The sequence below is a fragment of the Molossus molossus genome, unplaced genomic scaffold (genome assembly GCF_014108415.1).
Source record: "Molossus molossus isolate mMolMol1 unplaced genomic scaffold, mMolMol1.p scaffold_m16_p_21, whole genome shotgun sequence".
NCBI classification, from domain to species: Eukaryota; Metazoa; Chordata; class Mammalia; order Chiroptera; family Molossidae; genus Molossus; species Molossus molossus.
Genome location: NW_023425357.1, coordinates 27,814,269 through 27,836,256, shown reverse-complemented (window position 1 = coordinate 27,836,256; position 21,988 = coordinate 27,814,269). Strand labels below are relative to the sequence as shown.

Genomic DNA, 21,988 nt, shown 5'->3' with positions numbered 1-21,988 from the left:
GGACCATCATCTCCCACTTCACTGGTGTGTACACCAGATGTGGGCAGGAGTTGCAATCTGCTTTTCTTACTCCTATGAAGACCAGCACAATACCTGGAACAGGTAGACATTCAGTAAGTGCTGTTGAATAAGTGAATGTCTTGCAGGAGGCATTTTCATGAGTTGGAGAAAGTGGGCCGTCCTGACAGCCAGGCCTGGGAATGACTCCTGCCTCCTTAGCGTGTGTTCTCTCTTGCACATTATATACATCAGTGTTTTGTCTTGGTTAAGAATGGGCTTTGGAGTCAGACAGCTGTCCTTCCCCATAGCTCTGGTGTGACTCTCAGCCTGTCACTTAGCCTCTTCGAGCCTCTGTATAATATCGATGTGTAGTAACGACTTCGTAAGATTACTGTATGACATTCACTGAACGAACATTCATTAAATATCTTGTTGGGTGGTATGAAAAAAACAGAATGAGGCATTTAAGTGCTGCTTGGTAATGTCTGTGGCATGTTGAAGGTTTGGGTACGTGGCATTTTGCTCAATCAATTATTTGCTATGTGAAGACAGTAAATGAGGAGTCCACCAGGGGTAGTATAAAGGTGACCAGAGAGACCAAATGTCCTCAGCATCCTTTCTGACTGAAGGTGTCCCCCTTTGCCCACCCGTTGAGACCAGCTATGTGGCTGGAGAAAAGAGGGTGACAGGAGACAGTAGGAAGAAGAATGCAAAGGAACATTACCCCTGTGATGTACCCTTCTGTTGGGGGAGGAAGGTGGACACTGTCAACTCCACAGGTACCAGTTCTAACAGGCGAAGGTGAGTGCCGGGAAGGTAGCAAAGAGAGATAGAGAATCACAAGCTAAGAGTCAACATTAGGTATGAATCCAGTGTGTCACTTACATGCAGAGGACGAGACAAAGAGCCATATTCAAAGGGGAGGTTCATCTGGGGACAACATGAAGCACTCACTGGGGGCCGTATCCTTTGCTAAACAGTCTACCAGCTTGGCCCACACCATGCCCACATGGACTCTGTCAGGCATCAGCACCCCCATTCTGCAGATGTAGAGATGGATCTTAGATCAGTTAGATTTTCCAAGGACAGCTGGCTACTAAGTGGGGCAGAAGGTGGAACTACCCTCTGCCTGCCTCCATTCCTTCTGCTCCGACACTTCGCGTCCCGCCCACAGCCGAGACTGCAGGGTGTGGAGTTTTTGAGCCACAAACAGGCCAAAGTTATGACTGGGTTGTTCAGTGTGTACGTGTCTACATGGTCATTTTTACTCCGTCTCTTTTTATAGGGCACAGAGTTGAGTTTATTGGCCCAGAAGACTTTCTGGAGTGGCCTCTTAAAAGACTCCACACCATCCAAAGTATATTAATGAAATCTCATTTTATCTTTGGGGTGAAAGAAGAAACTCCTTGATGCAGTGAAGCTAGAACAGGGGTTGTCTACCTCGGCACTACTGACATTTGGCTGGCTGTTTCTCTGTCCTGTGCACTGCAGGGTGTCTGGCTGTATCCCTGCCCTCTACCCACATTCTAGCAGCACCTCCTCCCCAGTTTGTGACAATGAAAAATGTCTGCAGAGATTGCCACAGGTCCCTTGGGAGGGGGCTGGGAAAAATCACCCGATTGTGAAACGGCAAACTAGACAAATATGAGTTCAAATTCTTTGTCCACAACTTTTGTGGCTTTGGGAAAGTTACACACTCTCCTTGAGATTCTGTTTTCTCACGCAGAGAGAAAACAGAGATATTAATTCCTCTCTGGTAAGGTAATTATATATGGGACCTCAGTCGATGCTCAATAAGTGCTTATAAAAATAAGGACTTATTTTTGTACAGCTTGGGGTTCGCTTTCATTATGCCCACATTTGAGGGTCTAGTTTCCTTTGTTCCTGACGAAGGCAAGGTACACCTTTAAAACGGTGCTGCTATTCCATGCAAATTGCTTTAATATTTGTGAATAACATCTGCCTCCTTTTAATCTTTTTAAAACAGTTTATTGAGGTATGATTGACATACAAAAAGCTGTACCTGTTTAGTGCATCCAACTTGATGAGTTTGGAGATAAGTACACAGCCATGAAACCATCACCACAACCTGCGCCACAGACACGCCCATCGCCTCCTAACGTTTCCCTCCCATCTCCACAGCAGCCTACGAGGACGGTGATGCCATCACCATTTTACAAACAGGGGAGCAGATTCAGACACATTCAGTACTTGACCCAACATCACACAGCTAGAAAGTGGGGATCTGATTAGAAACCAAGATTTTTTATTTCTAGTGTTTTATCTTCCATCTGCAGCTCTGGAGTTGAAACTGCACACTCCGCAAGTGCAAATGCTGTCATGGTAACGCTGATCTGTGGATGACCAGTCCTTCGGCCAAAAGACCTAATGAAGAAGAACTGGCAAGGTCGCTGCCCTTTACACCAGACCTGTGACAAACCGCACCCCACCAGCTTCTCCCAGACCTGCACGGAGGCTCAGCTCCGTGAGCCAAGCCCAGGCAGAGCTCACAGGCTGGCGGGGAGGTGAACGGGCACGCAGTCTGGGAGGCCGGGATGACCCTCAGCACCGATTTATGAGACCAGATCTCTGTTGATCTTGGCAGGCCCTCAGAGACCGCTGCTTCCCGGGGAGGAAGGCTCCTCAAAGGTACCTTCGGCACATTAGGGGTTTTTCATCATGGCCAGCAGGCAGGCAGGCTGCCCTTTCCCTCACATTTTAAAACTTTCCAATAAGGAATGTTAATTACACTTCAGACTTGAGAAACCGAAACTGTCCATCTGGCTGTTCCACAATGTATACATGTAGGAGATGGTCGCTGGGTTGAAGGCAAGCCTCGTGCAGTTTTTCCTCGTATCCCCCGCACCTTGAACACGGTGGGTACTTGGCTGATGGTGGCGGACAGGAAATGAAGCTGCAATCCCTATGGTAGCATGAAAAAATGTCTTGTCCACCCTTATTTTTCACAGCTCCAATCACCACTGATAAAAATACGAGGTATCCAAAATATCTGTGGATTAATTATTCCCACAGGATATTATGTTGCATTTGTTCTCATTTTGAAAAGAGCAGGGCAAGTTGGACAAAGATTGTTCCAGGGAGGGAGACAATAACATCTGGAAGTCAGAGAGGTCCGTAGATAAAAGCACCCAGACACACACACGTGCACACACGCACTGAAGTCACATATTATTCAAGGGTAAAGTTTTTAAGTCACTACATAAATAACAAATCATCTGCAATGCAAAACTACCCTAGAAAAACTACCTTAAGAAGGAAGAAGGGAGGGAGGAGTAAGACAAGAAACGTTTTTTGTGATGCAGCGTGAGCTGATCTCAAGGACACAGAGGGCTTGGAATGGATATGTTGCTAACACAGGAACCAGGGTGCTGGGATGAAAGTGATGGGGGAGGGGCCAGGTCCGAGGTTCCCCTGGGGTATTAGATGCTGCCTAACCAAGCTTCAACAGAGGAGGTGAGTTGCTGGAGTTTTCATTGCCTGTTTCCCAGTCTCTGCTGGTGCACACACACATTCAGAGGGTGCTAGCCTGTCTAACGAAACAGTCTAGAAGTCTCTCCAATTAAACACCAAAGATAGTCGAGAAATGATTCTCTCGTTACTCTGTAGAATGGCCTTTGATGATAGGTGGTGTTTGGCTGGCTCTGGGGGCCTCTAAGATCTACCTGATCCCTCTCATCAGGAGCCACACAGGGAATTCTGTATTTATTTTCAGGGCTTCATAGTCCCCTCAAAGTCCATCCTGGACCTTCCTATAAAGATAAAAGGGTTTCTAAGTAAGTGAATTATGCACTGACATCGCTCTTTGAAGTAAGCAAAACTTCTACCATAAACTTCTAATTAGTTTTGTTTCTTATGGATAGGTTCCCGTTTTGATAAAATTACCGCGCAGGCTTATTGAGTGATGTCGAAGTCACCCCTGAGATGTTCCTTCTTCATTAAGGGGTCAATGAGTAAGTACAGGAGGAGTGTCGGGGACGGAGCGGTTACACTGGTTTCTCCCTGGGTGATTCGGACGAGACATTTCTCCTTCTCGAGGTGCACTTCCCTCATCTGTGAAATGAAAGGATTGTGCATGTGCTCTCTAAAGCTCCTCCAGCACATGAGAAAATGAGCACTTCCATCCCACACCCTCCAGACATGCTGATAAGCCTTCCCCGGAGAGAAACCCCTAGTTACCGTTTGATGTTTATGTGAACAGAAGAGCCGATCTTTCTGCAGACAAAAGCGAAAATGAACACAGGCGATGTTTCGATGGAGAACTGAAAATAAACCAGTTGTCTCACTCTCTCTCACCCTCTGCTTTGAGAATTAAAAGCTATTCTTAGATGTTTTTTTTTTTAAATCCTCACAATGATCAACACTGGCAGAAAATGAACCGTAATAAACTGGAAAGATCTCTTGCAAAGACCCCGAAGAGAAGGCAGGTCTCCGTTCTCCTGGTTCCTCTTTCTAGCGACTACAGATGAAACTTGACCAAAACCATAGGGAAGGGAGAACAGAAGGTGAGCCATCATTTGTTGGAGAGTATCACAAACCAGGAATTATGCATATGTTATTCCATTTCTTATAGGAATTCATTTGAATGATGAAGAAAAGAAGATTTGGTGGGGATAAAACTTGTCCAAAAGGATCCAAACAGAAAAAATCAGAATAGAGATGTCAGCCTATATCTATCTGTTCCCAAACCCATGTGCTTTTCCACACCAGGCTGCCTCCGTGAAGACCTGCTGTGTGAGCTCTACAAAGATGTCTCTGCATCTGAAAGCAAAGATGACCGAACATGTAATACATTACCCAGACCTGTAAATGTCCAGCAGTACCCAAGGGGCCACATGATGACTACAAAGACTAACACAGGCTTAGCACTGAAAGCGGCATTTTGGCCCTGACCGGTTTGGCTTGGTGGTTAGAGTGTCGGCCCGTGGACCGAAGGACTGCGGGTTTAATTCTTGTTCAAGGGCATGTGCCTGGGTTGCAGGTTTGATCCCTGGCCCCAGTCGGGGTCGTGTGGGAAGACAACCAATCCATGTGTCTTCCTCACATCAATGTTTCCCTCTCTCTCCCTACCTCTTTGCCACTCTATCTACAAATCAATGGAAAATATTTCAGGTGAGGAATAACAAAATAAAAGAAGAAAACCACATTTTGAGAGGAAAACACAGTATCATTCAGTAATGAAATATCGTAGCAAAAATTAAAATTCTGGGCCAGCCTTTTCCACGGACCAGCTAGGAATCTTGAACAGCCACTTAATATATATTTAGGCTTCTGTTCCTTTGCCTTTAAAACACAGATGAGCCTGGCCAGTGTGGCTCAGTGGTTGAGCATTGACCCATGCACCAAGAAGTCACTGGTTTGATTCCCAGTCAGGGCACATGCCCAGGTTGTAGACCTGATCCCCAGTGGAGGCATGCAGAAAGCAGCCAATCGATGTTCTCTCTCATCAATGTTTCTATCTCTCTCTTCCCCTCTCTTTCTCTCTCTCTCTAAAATCAATAAAGAAAATAAATAAATAAATAAATAAATAAATAAATAAGACAAAAAAAACCCACAAGATGAATAGTATCCTTAGACCATGTCCTCACTGAACCTTAGGGATAATCCAAAAAATAATATCTGTAAAGACAGCTTTAAAAGAACAAAGTAGTGCATTATGCATGTAAAGTTTGAGGATTTTTAACATATATTCTGGGTCTTTAGTACCAGCCATCAGTTCAGTAAGTAGAGCCCAAAGCAACCGACCAGAGAGTTTTACATTTTGCACCTAACCAATACATATAAGCACTGCTGGTTGCATCTGCATTACCATACCACTAAAGAATAAAATAGGAAACAGAACTAAAAGCGGGTTCCAAGTACTGTTCTATTAGAATAGCCATATGTCCCCCGACTAGCTAGAGCCCCAAACATGAGTTTCTGCTTTCACCCAGGAGACTGAAACGTCTCTGTTTACTTCGGTGTGAACTTCTTTTAGCCTCGCTCATATCTCCGCTGAATGCCCGGTTTCCAACCATCACATTGTAATCACGTGAAGTTCGGAGCTCCCTGTCACAGAGCTAACAAGTGGTGTTAGTATTCAAAGGGAGGTCTGCTTGACTTAAAAGGTGATGCTCTCCCCACAAATGCTACCCTGCCTCCTATAGCAACAAAGACTACACATGAGAAATAAAGCTCGAAATTCCACTTGTCTGATTAATACAGAGTGCCTATCTGGAGATTTATGTTTGTTTTTCTACTAAATAAATGGTTACATTTCCCCAGCCAAGAATACATTGGGCTAATTAATAACAGCTTTCTTTCAAAGTCTACTAGACAGAAAAATTTCTATCCCCTGGGACCCATCCCTCACAAAGGCCACGGATAGACCATCTCAGGAGTTCCTCCACCGGAGACCCCTGAGAGCAATCCCACATTTTCCTACCATTGGCCATTCACACCTTAGCAAAGACCAGCACTGGTGAATTGTCAAGCAGAAAATAATGTGGAATGAATGGAGGAAGAAGGGAAGAGAGTATGGGAAGAGGTAGGAAGGGGGGAGGAAAGGAGAGAAGGTGGGAGGCAGACAGGAATAAGAAGGTAAGGAAAGAAATCTTGAGAGCCTAATATTTTCTAGGTAACATATACATTGCTTCATTGAACTATATATAATATTAAAGGATTTTTGTTCATAATTTACTATTTATTCAAATATTTTAGATAGCCCGGCCAAATCAAATATTTTAGATATTCAAATGTGGCTCAGTGGTTGAGCATCGATCCATGCACCAAGAGGTCGCTGGTTTGATTCCCGGTCAGGGCACATGCCCAGGTTGTGGACCCAATCCCCAGTGGGGGTCATGCAGGAGGTAGCCAATTGATGTTTCTATCTCTCTCTCTCCCTCTCCCTTCTTCTCTCTCTAAAATCAATAAAGAAAAAAACATCTTTAAAAAACAACCAATATTTTAGATCAACTTGATGAGCTATAGTTTACATACAGTCAAAGGCAGAGTTTAATGAGTTGATTCATGCAGTTAATCATCAGTATCATTATGATATAGAACATTTCCATCATCTTAAAATCTTCTCTCCTTCACTTCCAGTCAACTCTCTTAGCCCCAGATTCTGACAGCCACTCATCTGATTTCTCCCCATACAGATCTGTCTTTTTGGACACTTCCATTAATGAAATGGTACAGTATGTAAACATTTGCATCAGGTTTCTCAATGAGCATACTGTTTGTGAGCTTTAATCATGTTGTAGCATGTCTCAGTATTTCATTCCTTTTTTTTTTTTTCAGAATAGAATTCCATTGTATGGATAGTTCACATTCTGTTTATCTATTCTTCTGTTAATGGCTTGTTTCCCATTTTTCTCGGTTACTAATACAGCTGCTGCAAACAGTCGTGTCAAGTCTTTGTGTAGGACCTGTGCTGGCTTTTCTCTTGGACTAGTATTGAGGAGAAAAACCGCTAGGATGTTTGACAGTGCATATTTAACTTTGCAAGAAATCGCCAACAGTTCTCAAAGGCGGGTGCACCATGGTACCCTCTCATCAGCGATGTGGGGAATTCCGGGACTTCACATCGTTGCCAACCCTTGTCAGTCTTTCTAATCTCAGACATTGTTTGGGTGGGTTGTTGTGTCTTGTTTTGGTTCTGATTTTCATTTTCCTGATGACTAGGGATGCTGAGTACCTTTTCATCGGCTAATTAACTGTTCACGTATCTTCTTCTGTGAACTGTTGGTTCAGCTATTTTGTCCATCTTTTATTTCATCTTATTATTGAATTATAAGTGCTCCAAAATATTCTGGTCACTAGTTCTTGTAGAAATATGTATTATGATATTTCCTTCAAGTCTGTGGCTAAATGTTTTTCCTTATCTGAATGGTGCCTTTAAAAGAGACATTTTTAATTTTAATAAAGTTCAATGAATCTTTTAAACTTTTTTATGGTTTGTGATTTTTATCTGTTGTAGAATAAAACTTTACTTACCCACAGGTCACAAAGAAACTTCTATGTATTATCTTCTAGCTTTAGGTTTTACATTTAAGTCCATGATCTTAATCAATTTTTGTATATGGTGTGAGGTAAGGTCAAGGATTTAATTTTTTTTCTTCATTTGGATATCTAACAAATGGTTTTCTCTCATCATTTTTTTTAAAAAGACATCTTTTCACCATTGAATTACCCTAGTACCTTGAATTGTGTGGATCTTGCTTTATATTTGATTGATCTGTATGTTATCCTTATGCTAAGACCACATTGTCTTGGCCACTGTAGCTTTTTAGCAGTTCTTAAAATAACCTGATGTAAGGCATCTAACTGTGTTCTTCTTTTTTAAAATTGCCTTGGCTATTATAGGTAGCTTATATTTCCATATCATAAAATTATGAGTCAGCTTGTCAACTCCCTAAAAAAAAAGTCCACTGGGATTTTGATTTGTATTTCATTGAATCTATAGATCAATTTGGAGATGTAAATTGAAGAGATTCTAAAATACTGAATTTTCCAATTTATGAACACATTCCATTTCTTCACTTATTTTATTCAATTATGTTTTTAAGGATCTGGATTACATTCTAACTTAGACTTAGGTCTAGAAAATATCTAAGTGATCACTGAACCCAAAGGCCTCATTTTGTATGTAATAAACCGTGAAATTTTTCATGTGAGTGTCCACTCTTCCTTTCCACCCAACTAAAGAAAAGAAATATTTTGGTTATCAGCCCAGTGTCCTCTTTCTTCCTTCCTTGCTCATCAGACGTTAATTTGAGTTAAATAATAAGATGCTTAAAAGAAAGAGATATTTAAAAAAAAAAAAAGCCAAGTCTATTTGAGCTGGAAGAGAATTCTTTCCTTACAGTGCATGTGTTCATGTGTGTAAACACACACAAAAGACATACACAGACCCCAACCAGGGAAGTAAAGAGAAAGGGACAGGGAAAGAGACTGGAAGAAGAAATAGAATTACGAAGTATAATTGTGGACTTGACATTTGGGTCCCTGTCCATGTCCTTCAATGGATGCCAAGAATGGCCTGGGCGTGGTGTCCCAGATTAGTGAGCTTGACCGCTGCCCTGCACACGCGGCCCCGCCTTCCTCCCCTGCATGGGACCTGCTTGTACACAGTGGCAACACAGCACACGTCACATGACCCTTGCAGCACTGGGGAGCAGTCTTTTCATGATTAGTTTCTCTCCAGACAAAGCTAGTAGGCAGTAGGCATCAGTGTGTCTGTATTGGTTATTTATGTATTGAAATACTTCTATATGTAACAGAAGCAAGTGGCTTCATAAATAGCCATGCCTCCAAATCTTTTCCCATCTTATAGAGCTTCTAACTGTCCCCAACTGCCCCAAACAACATCTGTACATGGTCTAGCAACCAAAGGGTTAAAGCTTGGCACAGATGACCACCCCCATCACCAACCCTAAGGACCCTAGGGACGTGGCCTTCATCCACTCTAATTGGTGCCTGCGCCAGACTAATTGTTAATTTGTGTTTTTTTTTTATTCTCACCCGAGGATATTTTTCCATTTTTTGTACAGATAGAGTGGGAGGGAGAGAGAGGAAGGGAGAGAGAGAGAGAAACATCGACGTGAAGGGACACATCGAGTGGCTACCACCCGCACGACCAACCAGGGCCGGGGACAAACTGCAACCGAAGTACGTGCCCTTAGCGGGAACCAAACCCGGGTCTCTCCGGACCACAGGCCGACGCTCTAACCGCTGAGCCAAACTGGCCAGGGCTAATTGTTAAATATTTTAAATATCATTGCTTTCTACAGAAATGTTTCAGAAGACATTTGACTTCACAATACTCATTTCCTTCATATTTCTGGCCCATGTATTGCTTTCCATTCTCACAGATACTATATATATATTTTTTATCCTCACCCGAGAAGATTTTTGCATTTTATCTTCAGAGAGAGCTAGAGGGAGAGAAGGAGGGAGAGAGAGAGAGAAACATTGATATGAGAGAGAAACATTGACTGGTTGCCCCTGACCCGACCCCAACTGGGGCTGGGGACAAACTGCAACCGAGGTATATGCCCTTAGTGGGAACCGAACCCGGGACTCCCTGGGCCAGGGGCCTATGCTCTAACTGCTGAGCCAAACCGGTCAGGGCTCACAGATACCATATCTTACCTAGACTGTAAGTGAACTCTTCATGGTTGTAGAAAACCTAACAGCCCTATCCCTTATTAAGTACCTACATTATTCTGACTCTTTATGGGCACAATCTCATATAATCTGTGAATAAACCTACAGAGCAGGCATTTTTGTCCTCATTTTATAAGAGCCTGAGGCTCAGGGAGATTGAATAACTTCCTCAAAGCCAACAACATCTGGGTCGCTTACAGTTTGAGTCTTTCCATCATGCCTCATCGTTTTTTGATTGGAGTCATGAAAGTTGTTTAAAAATAAATTCTCAATTAAAAATATGAGAATCATTCTCAGCGGTTCCAGTTCGTTTAAAAATGCTAACCACCTCTCGTTTTGAGATGTCATCTTTATTGTGTTTACCAGCTCATGGCACAAGTATGCCAGTGTTCGGACGGCTCTGGCAGTGGCCTGCCTGCTTCTCACTCCAGTGGCGACTGCAGCCCACGTGCAGAGAACGTGAAGCCACCAGCTGTGAGCCCGGCACGAACGCAATCATTTACGTTTGAGTCCAGCCCTTACATTGTGCTTTTTATTTATATTCTCAGCTATCACTTTTGCATGCTTTTATACGCTCTTGTTAAAAAGTAATACATAGATTTAACACAGACAGGCTTAGTGACAGTAAGAGGGCTGGATTTAGTGGTTTCTAGGGGGGAATTATTTGGGATAACTAATTGAAACCAAAGTGCATTACCATTCCTTGCCTGCAACAATAAACACTGGGTCTTCAAAGGCTGACCAAGTTTCCAGTGATTCCCAACAATAGCAGTTGTCATTTTCAAATGATGGTCCTTTTGAAACGCCAAGTGGAGTGAAGAAAAAGTGTGTGCTATTGCTGATTAGACAGGAATATGACTTGCAGAGGCCTATGTTACTCTCTTGTCTGCAAATTTTCTGCCCTGATTAATTACAATGAGTGCCAGAGTGTGTTGACGTTAGTTAAAAGCATTTGCTCTTTCTAGCCTGTCGTTATACCAGAATTAAGGATTTCTGTGTCGAGGTGAGGTCAGAAGGGTTCAGATCTGTTTTCCACTGATAAATCTTTCTGTCCCATAAGGATTAAAGGAACCCAGGGCTTTCATATGTAAAACTAATACACGATCGCCTGTGTGTACATGTCCCCATGATCAAAGAGCTCTTGGCCAAGTGGGAATGCCTCAAAGAGATAATAAGTAATTTGTTCACTGCAAACATTGCAATTATCTATCCCTCTACAAAGTACTGAGAATAAATTCTCTAATCAGAGTTAATTAGCATCCTTGTTGATTTGGGTTTAGCTGACTAGTTCTCTTAAAGGCACATGGACAGGAAAAAGTACATGCCTTTTCTGAGCCAACTTCTTCAACTCCTTCCAAGTGACTTGGAGTAACTGTCCACCAATTAGCTCAACCCGTTTACTGCAATTTCACGAAAACGAAATTCACCGAGATATCTCCCTCTATATTCATTTACTCTTCCCCGCTTTGATTTGTTGACTGTGCCAATGTAGCCTTTTTGAGGGCGTAATGTCCTCAAATTCACAAAACAACATGGGATCCCAGACAGAGGGGTGAGTGTAGGTGCTCCGAGAGCCAAAAGAGAAGAGAGGGGATGGAAATGACCTCTCTCGGGAGGTGACGTCCAGGTTGATTTGGAAGAATGAGGAGGACTTTGGTAGGCTTGTATGAGAAACAGGGGCATTTCAAGAAACATATACAACAAAGCCACGTGAAATGATAACAGCAATACACATTTCTTCAGAGCTCCGTGCCGGAAGCTGTGTAGACTCTAATTCATCGCATCTTCACCGAAATTGCTATGGAGCAGATTCTATTAGTAACCCTTTGCACAGATGAGGAAATAAAGGGAGAAATGAAATAACTGAAACCAGCCACAGAGCTGGTAAGGAGTAAGTCGAGATTTGAACCCGGGCCATCTGACTCCTGGGGCTGTATGTTATACCAACTAGGCATGTGCGTGCATGTACACACACACACACACACACACACACAGGAAAAATCATTTATTTTCTTCAAAGGAGTGCTGATGTGTTGGGGTCAGTGAGGCACAGATACATCTACTTTTTCCTGCACTTAATACACTCTCTGCATCAAAGAGTTCTACAGAGAAAAGGAAACAGTCACCAAGATCTGTTACCGAGGAACATCAGGGAGGTTCTTTATGGGGCAAGGGCTTGAGTCTGAAGAATGTCAACTGACCACCCAATGCTTCACTTTGTTTTACAAGCGAGAAACAATCTATGGATGAAGTGCTTCATGCGGGGCCTGATGTATGTGAGGTGTCTGACTTAGGGGCCGTGCCGCCCTCCCCTCGAATCCAGCCTCCTGCACCCAGTCTTCTGAAGCCCCCCTGTTTGAGCTGATCCTTCTCTTCTTTTGTTCTATCCTGAGACGTGGAGGGAAAAGGGGGTCAGATGCATTTTTTCACGTAATTGCACTAATAGTGATGAACAGTTAGAGTTGACTGTTCTCTGCTCTCTCCCTCATATAGAAATCCTGGGGTTAAGAATACATTTTACTCAGGTTTGCCTTTACATTAGTGTCTAGTTCAGAGTCACGTTCTCACTGCAATGGTCCAGTGTCTGAGAAGTAGCTATGATTACACTAGTCATCTGTTCTTCATGCTCTTTTCTTCTTTCATTCTTCCAAGCACCCTCTAAACTATGCACTATTACCTCTATTTAATGGATGATAAAACTGATGCCTATATAGTGGATGTGACTTGTTCACACTCATATACTCCTAGTAACTAAAAGAAAGAGAGCCCTGGCCAGTTTGGCTCAGCAGTTAAAGTGTTGGCCCATGGAGTGAAGGGTCTCGGATTCAATTCCCAGTCAAGGGCATGCACCTGGGTTGCAGGTTTGATTTCCCAGCCCTGGTTGGGGTCATGTGGGAGGCAACCAATCGATGTGTCTCTCTCACATCAATGTTTCTCTCTCTCTCCCTCAGTCCCTTCCAGTCTATCTAAAAATCAATGGAAAAATATCCTCGGGTGGGGATTAACAAAAAATAAAAATAAATAAATGAAAGAAAGACAAGTTTTGTACCCAGACTTTTTAAAAAACTGAATTCACAATGTTAACCATTCCTTCTTGGTAAATTCTCCATCAGTCTTAAGAGAATTGAGAAATAAAAGTTCCCTTCCTTTTCCCCTTCTTTTTAAGAGAATAGGAGTGTAGACTGAGTTTGGAGGAAGAAAATCCTGGTGTCTAACCACGTAGGCTAAACTCAAGCTGCATGACATTTGACTACTTTAATCACCAATTTCCTCATCTAGAAAATAGAAACAATTTCTTCCTCACAAATGTAGATGAAAAGTAAGGGAGACAGTGGCCAGTGTGGCTCAGTGGTGGAGTGTTGACCCTGCACCAAGAGGTCACCGGTTGGATTCCGGTCAGGGCACATGCCCAGGTTGTGGGCCTGATCCCCAGTGGGGGGCATGCAGGAGGCAGCCAATCAATGTTCTCATCGATGTTTCTATCTCTCTCTCCCTCTCCCTTCCTCTCTCTTTAAAATCAATAAAGGGAAAAAAAAAAAAGTAAGGGAGATGGTGTATGTTAACATGCTATTTATTCATTCATTTATTTATTTTATTTTTTATCCTCACCTGAGGACATTTTTGCATTTATCTTCAGACAGAACAGGAGGGAGAGAGGGAGGAAGAGAGAGAGAAAAACATCGATGTGAGAAAGACACATCGAGTGGTTGCCACCCACACAAACCCAACCAGGGCCGGGGACAAACTGCAACCAAGGTACATGCCCTTAGCAGGAACCAAACCCTGGTCTCTGGTCTGTGGGCCAATGTTCTAACCACTGACCCAAATCGGCCAGGGCTGTTAACATGCTTTTTAAATCACCCAAGTGATTTTATTATCCTTGTAGAAAAAAAGAAAAGAAAAGAAGAAGGAGACAGAGACAGAAATTCTAAAGCCTGCTTGAGGTAAAGTAACCATATTTCTTCCTTGGTTTCTTCATCTGGAAAGTTAGTGGTTTGGACTAGATTGTTTTCAAATTTCTTATCCAGCAGGGGAAGTCCTTTTGCAAGTAAAAGTCCCAACATAGGGCAAGGATCAGTCCAGTATCTATGCCTGAGCACGAAACCTCTCCAATACCCATGACTCTGAGGGTCAGGGCTGGGAAACCTTTCGGCTCAGCAACTGGTGACATCCAGTGGTCCTGTGTTTGAGGCTATCCACATAGAACAACAGCAGTAGATCCCAAAGGGATACCGTGTTCTTGACACCTAAACTCTGCCATCACTTTTAAAAAGCTGGCCATTGTCATAAAAATAATCCAGATCACGTCATCAGTGACCACGTGCTCCGTAAGTGATTCACGGGCCCTATTCTTTCCAACCCTAGAAGCCCAGTGACGTTTTCATATTGTTCATCCACCGGCCTTCCTGTACAGTCACCCTTGATTGTTCCGTTTCCCTTGTCCTCTAATTAGTCCATCATAAAGCTCATGGTTTTTAATCTAGAATCTCTCTACTTCCTTCCCTCTCCACTGCCATTTTCCAAAGTCAAGACAGTTAGCTTTACTCAGACAATAAAGAATAGTAACTTGCCCTTTCCCATCTACTCTCCACATGGCATCCAACAAGTACGCGCTTGATCCCCAAACAGCTCATAGATAAAATCGAAATTCCTAACTATAGCCTCCAAGACTTGCTCCAGCCGCACTGGCCAAACTTGACTCAAAGGCCAAGCTCTTTCCTTCTCTCCAGCCTTTGCATTTATCCTTCCTTCCATTTAGAATATCTTTCCCTCACCTTTGCGAACTCCTTCATCTCCTTCAGCTGTAGATCAAATAAATGTTCTTCCTCACAGGAATCTTCCTGGAACGTCTCCACTTCTTCCCACCTATTGTGTAAATTGCAAATTACCTCCACAACTCTATTCATACTTGTTATTTGTTTGCTTGTTTGGTGCCTATCTACCCACTAGAATTAAGCCCCATGAAAGTAAAAGGACCTATTGTTTTATTCACCCTTGTTATCCCAGTACCTGAAACAGTACCCGGAGCACAACGATTGTCTACTAAATATAGGCTGGTAACCTCTGGCTAGAATCATGCTTAGGATGGCAAGGAAAAGGGAGGAATACGGCTTGTTCTTCTCACTGGCACAAGATAGTTTAGCATCATGGGTGGAGCTATTGCCCATCTTATGAGATGATGCTCTGTGGGATGGCAAAGAGTCTTTTGCTAGGAGATAATTCCATTATATGTAGGGAATTGAGAGAAAAATGAACTTCAATATACAGAAATTCATTTTGCCACTTCTTTTTTCAGAATACATTTAATCTTAATATTTTTCAATGTCAAATGATACAGCATCTACTACATGTAGGCTCCATGATATACTAGTGGACATATGTACCGTTCACCTGATCTCATGAAAATAAACTTAAGTCAATCACAGAAAACATCAAAGGGGAAAAAATCATCTAAAATGTTGTCTACACTAGATTTTTAAACATGAAGATCAAAGTACATTCTCAAGAATGGGTTTTATTTTATTTTTTATTACCGTGTCCTTTGGAAAGGAACCTCCAGTAGACTCTGTGTTTCAACAGTTTCTCTTTCACATGGTAAAGGAGTTACCCAAATATTTAAAATATTAACAGTTTGTTAATCCAATATTATAATTGTAATATAAACAATTTGTAATTCCTGAAATTCGAAACTAGTCTAATTTATAGGCTTAAAATGATTTTATACACATGTCTTTTTTCAAAGTCAACTGCCAAACAAATGGTAGCTGGGATGAGAACTCCATTTTCATCACGAAACTGCACATCCATCATCCGTGAGGGGACCATAAATTATGCATTCAGGGGAAATTCCTCTCCCTGGGCCTGCTGGGGGAATCCAAGAAAAGCAGTAGGAAAAATGACTTACTACCTCTGAACGCGACCTGAAACGTGCACAGATCCTTCATCGCGAGACAGAGGAGCTGGTAGGATGCGTGATTAGCCGCCAAGTCCAAATGAACTTCCAGGAGTGAGAAAGAGGAGACAGAAGTGGAGAATGAACCCCCTACTTCACTTTTCCCCTAATCAAAAATACCTCTAGAAACCTAATTTGTACTCTTCAACATACAACTATTTTTTTTCATTTATCTTTGTTTTTAAAAGTATTGCAGATGTCCCCCAAAATACAACTAACTGACATATCAGGGTCTTCGCAGCCACAGCGCAGAAAGCGCTCAGGTGTTGCCGTGTCTTCCACATACGGTTCCTGGCAAAAGCACGTGTTTGTGTAGTAAGTGCCAAATGCATGAAAAAATTAATCAACTCTGCGATGATTAGCCCAGATTGTATCACATGTTGTCCAGATGATAAATAAAATGCTAGCGAACGGGGATAAGGGGATGGGTGCTTTCTAACGTGCCTAGGATATTCCTTCCCTGCAATGAGCTGAAGCTTGAGTCAAAAGGGCCACTTGTCATCTCTGAACAGAACCGGCATCACAGAAAGTGTTGTAAGTTATTTTTCTGCAACATTGACGTATTAATACCTATTTCATAGGATAGTCATCTCAGTGACACTAGACACTGTATGTCAAGGGGCTGGGGCTCAGACGTGTCCTATAAATGTTTCTAGATTGAATACAAGTGGGACAAAGGGTAGATGTGCTTTTTCATGTCACCCCAGAGAGGACATGGAACTGATGTTACAGTGTGAAAACAAGGGGAAGGATGAGTAGAAATTTGGGTAATATGGACAATAGGTTAGAGACCAGGTTCGGAAATCTAAACTCGTGTGACCTTGGGAAAATAACTTGACATCTGTGAACTTCAGTCTTCTCATCTGTAAACTGGAAATAACATTACTTGCTCAGTGTTTAATGAACTTAATAAAAACAAAATGCTTAGAATAGGTCTGACATGTTTAAAAAAGCACCCAATAAATGTTAGTTATTATGATATTATCACTATGTATAATTACTATTAGCGAGGACTCGCCAACAGCATACTTATTTGGGATGTTTGGGGAGACCGTGAGCTCTCATCATTAGTAGCATTTAATTAGAACCTGGAAAACTGCCGTTTAAGAAAGCCCAGCCAGTGTGGCTCAGTGGTTGAGCATCGACCCATGCACCAAGAGGTCACCAGTTTGATTCCCAGTCAGGGCACATGAGCAGGTGGTGGGCTGGATCCCCAGTGCGGGGCATGCAGGAGGCCGCCAATTGCTCTTCTCTCTCGTCTAAGTTTCTATCTCTCTCTCCCTCTAAAATCAATTTTAAAAAAAATAAGAAAGTCATGCCTTGTCTAGAAGGTTGCTAAGACCCACACACCTCTTGATTCTAGTTATAACTGGGAGCCAAATTCTTACCTGCTGCACAATGCAGGACTTTCAGAAAGGCCTCCCACTTTAAATTCTCAGCAGAGTCAAGTCATAAAATGGCACTTATTTCTCTGGTCCATTTCTTGGCAGGCAGGTCTTTTAGCATCCTGTAACTACTCCCAAAGCCTCTGCAGCATCTCAGAGCATTTCCCATCACTGTGCCTCCTAATAAAGTGCAAGACAGATTGGTAGCCAGGGGAGAGAAGGGTCTTGTGTTACATTTTGTGCTCCTTTAACCAGTCCATCTGTGATTTACAACTCAACAGAGGAACAGGGCTATAATTCAGGGGCGAGTGAGCTGGATGAGTAAAATTGTGGAGAATGAAATCAGAAGTACCACACAGCAGCTGTGTACACTAGAGACGCTTGGCAATGTTGTTTGCCGGAAGCAGAAGCTAAGAAAACAAGGGCTTGCAGCAGAGGAGAGGATGTGAGCACGGGACTGAGCGTGTGTAAACAGACCGGGGAAAGGCAAGGGTGCACAACCAGTTTTGCCTGTTAGACCTAAAACCATGCTGCAGACTGTCTGGACCTCCTATGAAATTTAGCCTATGAAATGAATTCTGATTTGGCGGTACGGGGCGGGGGGAACCTCAATAGATATTTTTTGTAGGTCATAAAACCTTCCTCTCAAATTTTAAGTTTATATACTTCTTTTTCAAAACTAGAATCTCCCAGATCTCAACTCTTGGGGGAAGATATAGCAATGTTAATGTTTTCAAAAAAACATTTTGTTAAATGTTTTATTCTTGAATTGTTATTCTAGAGGTGCTCATGTGTCTTCTTAGCTTTTTCTGTAAGAATGCAACTTCAACTTTTTTTTAAGCCAGAAAAATCTAAGGGAAAAATTATATCTTAACTGAGAAGATGATATATATTTTTAATTAAGCTGTTTGTCCAAATAAATGAAAGTAAAAACATGCTTTGCTTGACGCTAGCTGGTTTATCCTAATTACAGTCAGGCAGGGTACATCTCAGATTTAAATAAAATAGAGGCTCAAAAATATAATGCATCGTTTTAGTTCTATGGTTAAATATCTGCTGGGAACACACACAACACACAGAATTTAATGGTAAAAAATATGGGCTTAACTTCCTATGATAAAGGAAAAGCATCTGAGAGGAATCTTGGGGCTAGAAAGAAGAGACACTTGGTCCTTCCTGTCCAGAACAGGTCATTGTCAATTCATTGTGGGATGTTCAGATTCAGCCTCTGAATTCTTTAAGTAGCATTTTGGTGGTAGCCAAACTCCACCTAGTGATGCACCACTTTCATTGGATGAGAATCAGGAAACCAAATTTAAATCTCCAACTATGCTCCATAACCATCCACCATCCATATCTAATAGAAATTACATCTGTCCTGAAAAAAATGATGTGTCAATCATTCTAAGAATGTTTGCATCACTTTATTTTGTTCAGTCATGATTTGAACTCAACTAGATAGGAAACCACTCAAATATTACTGAAATAACAGATTGATGAAGAAAGACTTTCAGGGAATAGAAACATAGGATGGAAAGCCTCTTCTGTACGGATTTGTTGGCTGTCCTCAGTCTTCACTTCTCAAGTTTCATCTACACTGCTATGTCTTCACTGAGAAAATCCTTTTCCAACACTTGCTATGCACTAGTCACTCAACTTCTTCAAGTTCAACACGTGTCCTTAATTCAACAAAATCCAGGTTCAAGGAGTCATGGAAGAGAAGAGAATGCAAATAACTAAGACAGAGCAATTAAGTGATACCTTTAGCCCAGAAAAGAACAGGTATGTTCAGTGGAAGTCAGTCTTGGCGTTTTGATTGAATCCTGCACATGATGATGGAAACCTAATTCCCCACCCCAGCCCTATTTGAAGTTGAACAGAAAGATGGGCAACCACCTAGGGGTGGAACTCTGAGAAGAGGAACAAAGGGGCTAAATGATCCAAGTGGCCATGGAGGAAAAAGGGAGAAAGAAGTTGGAACATTCCAGAAGAAGGATTCCTCTATTGGCCATGGGGAAAGGGTGGTCAGGTAAGGAGGCCCTGAGAGCCCATGTTACATGACCCAGACCCATTGAAGAGTGGGGTTGGGCAAGTTGAAGAGCATATAGGGCCCATCCTCATCATAGCTTTTGTATAAATTGGAAGATAGGATCTGAATTTGAAATAAATGACTACATTATGTATTTTTTATATGCCATATATGTACTTAATCAGAAAATATAAAGTTGCTTAATAATGAAAGAGAGAGGTAATTAAGCCCTTTGTAAAGTAAAAACCTGAGAGCTTTTCATTCATTCAATCAATCAGTAATGATTAATTTGTGGAAAGTTCCAGAAACAGTAGGAACGCTGACTCTTACCCTTCCCTCATCTTTCAAAAGCTCTAAAATTCTTCAACACAAGAAAGCATGGAAAAGAAAAGAGTCAGAAGCCCTGTCACTTCTGAGTGTTGGGTGAAACAACCTCATCTCTCAGGCATTGAAGTGGGCGAAATGAGGGATGAGAGAAGCCAGGGATCGAAGCGAAGATGTGGCACTTTTCTGCCTGATCTAGTCACCCTCACACTGCACATAACCACCAGGAACATCAAATGACAACTTCCCTAACCATCTCTCATGTGACAATTGACCTGAGAACAATAAAGTAGAAAAATATAAAACAATTTGTTTAAAACTACTTCTTACTTTCCTTTATTCATGAGTTTTACTTAACATTTTTGCCTAATCATCACATAGCCTCAAAATTTAGTCGACTAATAATAGCTTATGACTGAATATGCTTATAATTTGCTAAAGGCTTTCAGAAAGAGCTCATCCTTTTGATCTTCAGAACTGTGGAAGTTAGCTGTTATTGCTGTTTCAGCCTGATTGATGTGGGCCTGAGGTTCAGAGAGGTTGAGAGATTTGTTTGAGAGAACGCAGAGTTGTGCATTCACCAGTTTTAAGTTGTGTACTTTCCCCATTCCCGTGCTCCTCCACTAAATGGGTATTAAATTGCATAGAATCACAGCACTAGCACCCACCTTTGCATACTCAATCCTTCTGTCTTGCACTCATGCCATGCAGCCTGATATTCTGTAAAGAATGGAAAAATATGAGAGGAAGTGTTTATTTTTTTTATCCTCACCCAATCACATTTTGCATTTATCTTCAGATAGAGCAGGAGAGAGAAAGGAAGGAAGAGAAAGAGAATCATCGACATGAGAGAGACACATCAAGTGGTTGCCACCCACACGACCCCAACCAGGGCCAGGGACAAACTGCAATTGAGGTACATGCCCTTAGCAGGGACCGAACCCGTGCCTCTCTGGTCTGTGGGCCAACACTCTAACCGCTGAGCCAAACTCTAACTGCTGAGCCAAACTGGCCAGGGTAAGAGAGTAAGTGTTTAAAAAGAGCAGGAGAGGACGGTGATAAAGATCTAAACTTGGGTGTCAAGCTGATCTAAAATCACATTCTGACTCTGACACTTACCAACTCTTGATGTTGGACAAGTTAGTAAACTTCTCTCAGTCTGAAAATCCTTCTCTCTAAGATATACCAACAACAGAGCCTGCTTCATAATGTTGTTATGAGGATAAACATTTTAAGCATGCAAATAACATGCATGTATTATCTATAGTATCTCTCTGCCAGGCTCTGTGCTAACAGGGAGAACAGCACATGGAAGTCCTGGAAGCAGCATCAGTAGCAGTAGTGATACTAGCAATAGCAATAGTTCCAGCAGCAACATTGAAAAAGTAATAGTGTAACACTGGCAGTAGCAGTTTCACAGGAGGAGGAGTCATCATGCTCATAATAGTAGTAATAGGAGTTGTCTGTGGATCACACTTGATCTCTCAACCAAGTGACATGGCAAGGCAAAGGAGGTGATTGTCCATCAATAAACATTAGCAAACAGCAACAGAGGAGAACATTTCTCTAGGTATTATATGTTTGAAGTTACCACTGAGATCACCTAATCAGAACAGATTTCAGCAAAAGTAAGACATAGCTCTAATTTTTGATAACCAGAAGCCACTAATGAACCAAGAAAGACCCACATAGTCACTGGATTCTACTCATGGAAATTGTCAGCAGCAGCAGCAAAAGACAACTTGTCCAGGGCACATTAGCTCTTGTGACCCAGACATCTTCCCCTTTTTGTGTGGGGAAGCAGCAGGCTACTCTCCAGCCCAACCAGTGCAGGTGACAACTATTGTTTCAAGCTCCATTTTCTCTGGAAAACTTTCTGAAAGCAAGTGAGACCAAATAAACTTTCTTTACTGAGAAGAAAATTTAAAAAATACATTTAGCTAAGATCTGGAAACAGCCCAAGTGCCCATCAGTAGATGAATGGATAAAAAAAAGCTGTGGTATATTTATACAATGGAATACTATGCAGCAATAAGAAAGAAAGATCTCTTACCCTTCAAGATGACATGGAGGGACCTAGAGAGTATTATGCTGAGCAATATAAACCAGTCAGAGAAAGACAAGTACCAC

At 42.1% G+C, this 21,988-nt stretch overlaps 2 long non-coding RNA genes across 2 annotated transcripts in view; both read right to left on the bottom strand.

The window, feature by feature from the left end:
* LOC118638533 overlaps nucleotides 1-21,988 on the bottom strand; it is a 116,951-nt gene that overhangs the window by 52,191 nt on the left and 42,772 nt on the right. The window lies entirely within an intron of this gene.
* On the bottom strand, nucleotides 14,943-20,582 carry LOC118638532. The gene is made up of 5 exons (XR_004961106.1): nucleotides 20,527-20,582; nucleotides 17,509-17,685; nucleotides 16,344-16,411; nucleotides 16,076-16,165; nucleotides 14,943-15,033 (listed from the first exon to the last, which is right to left on the bottom strand). It is a non-coding gene; the product is annotated as an uncharacterized LOC118638532 (long non-coding RNA).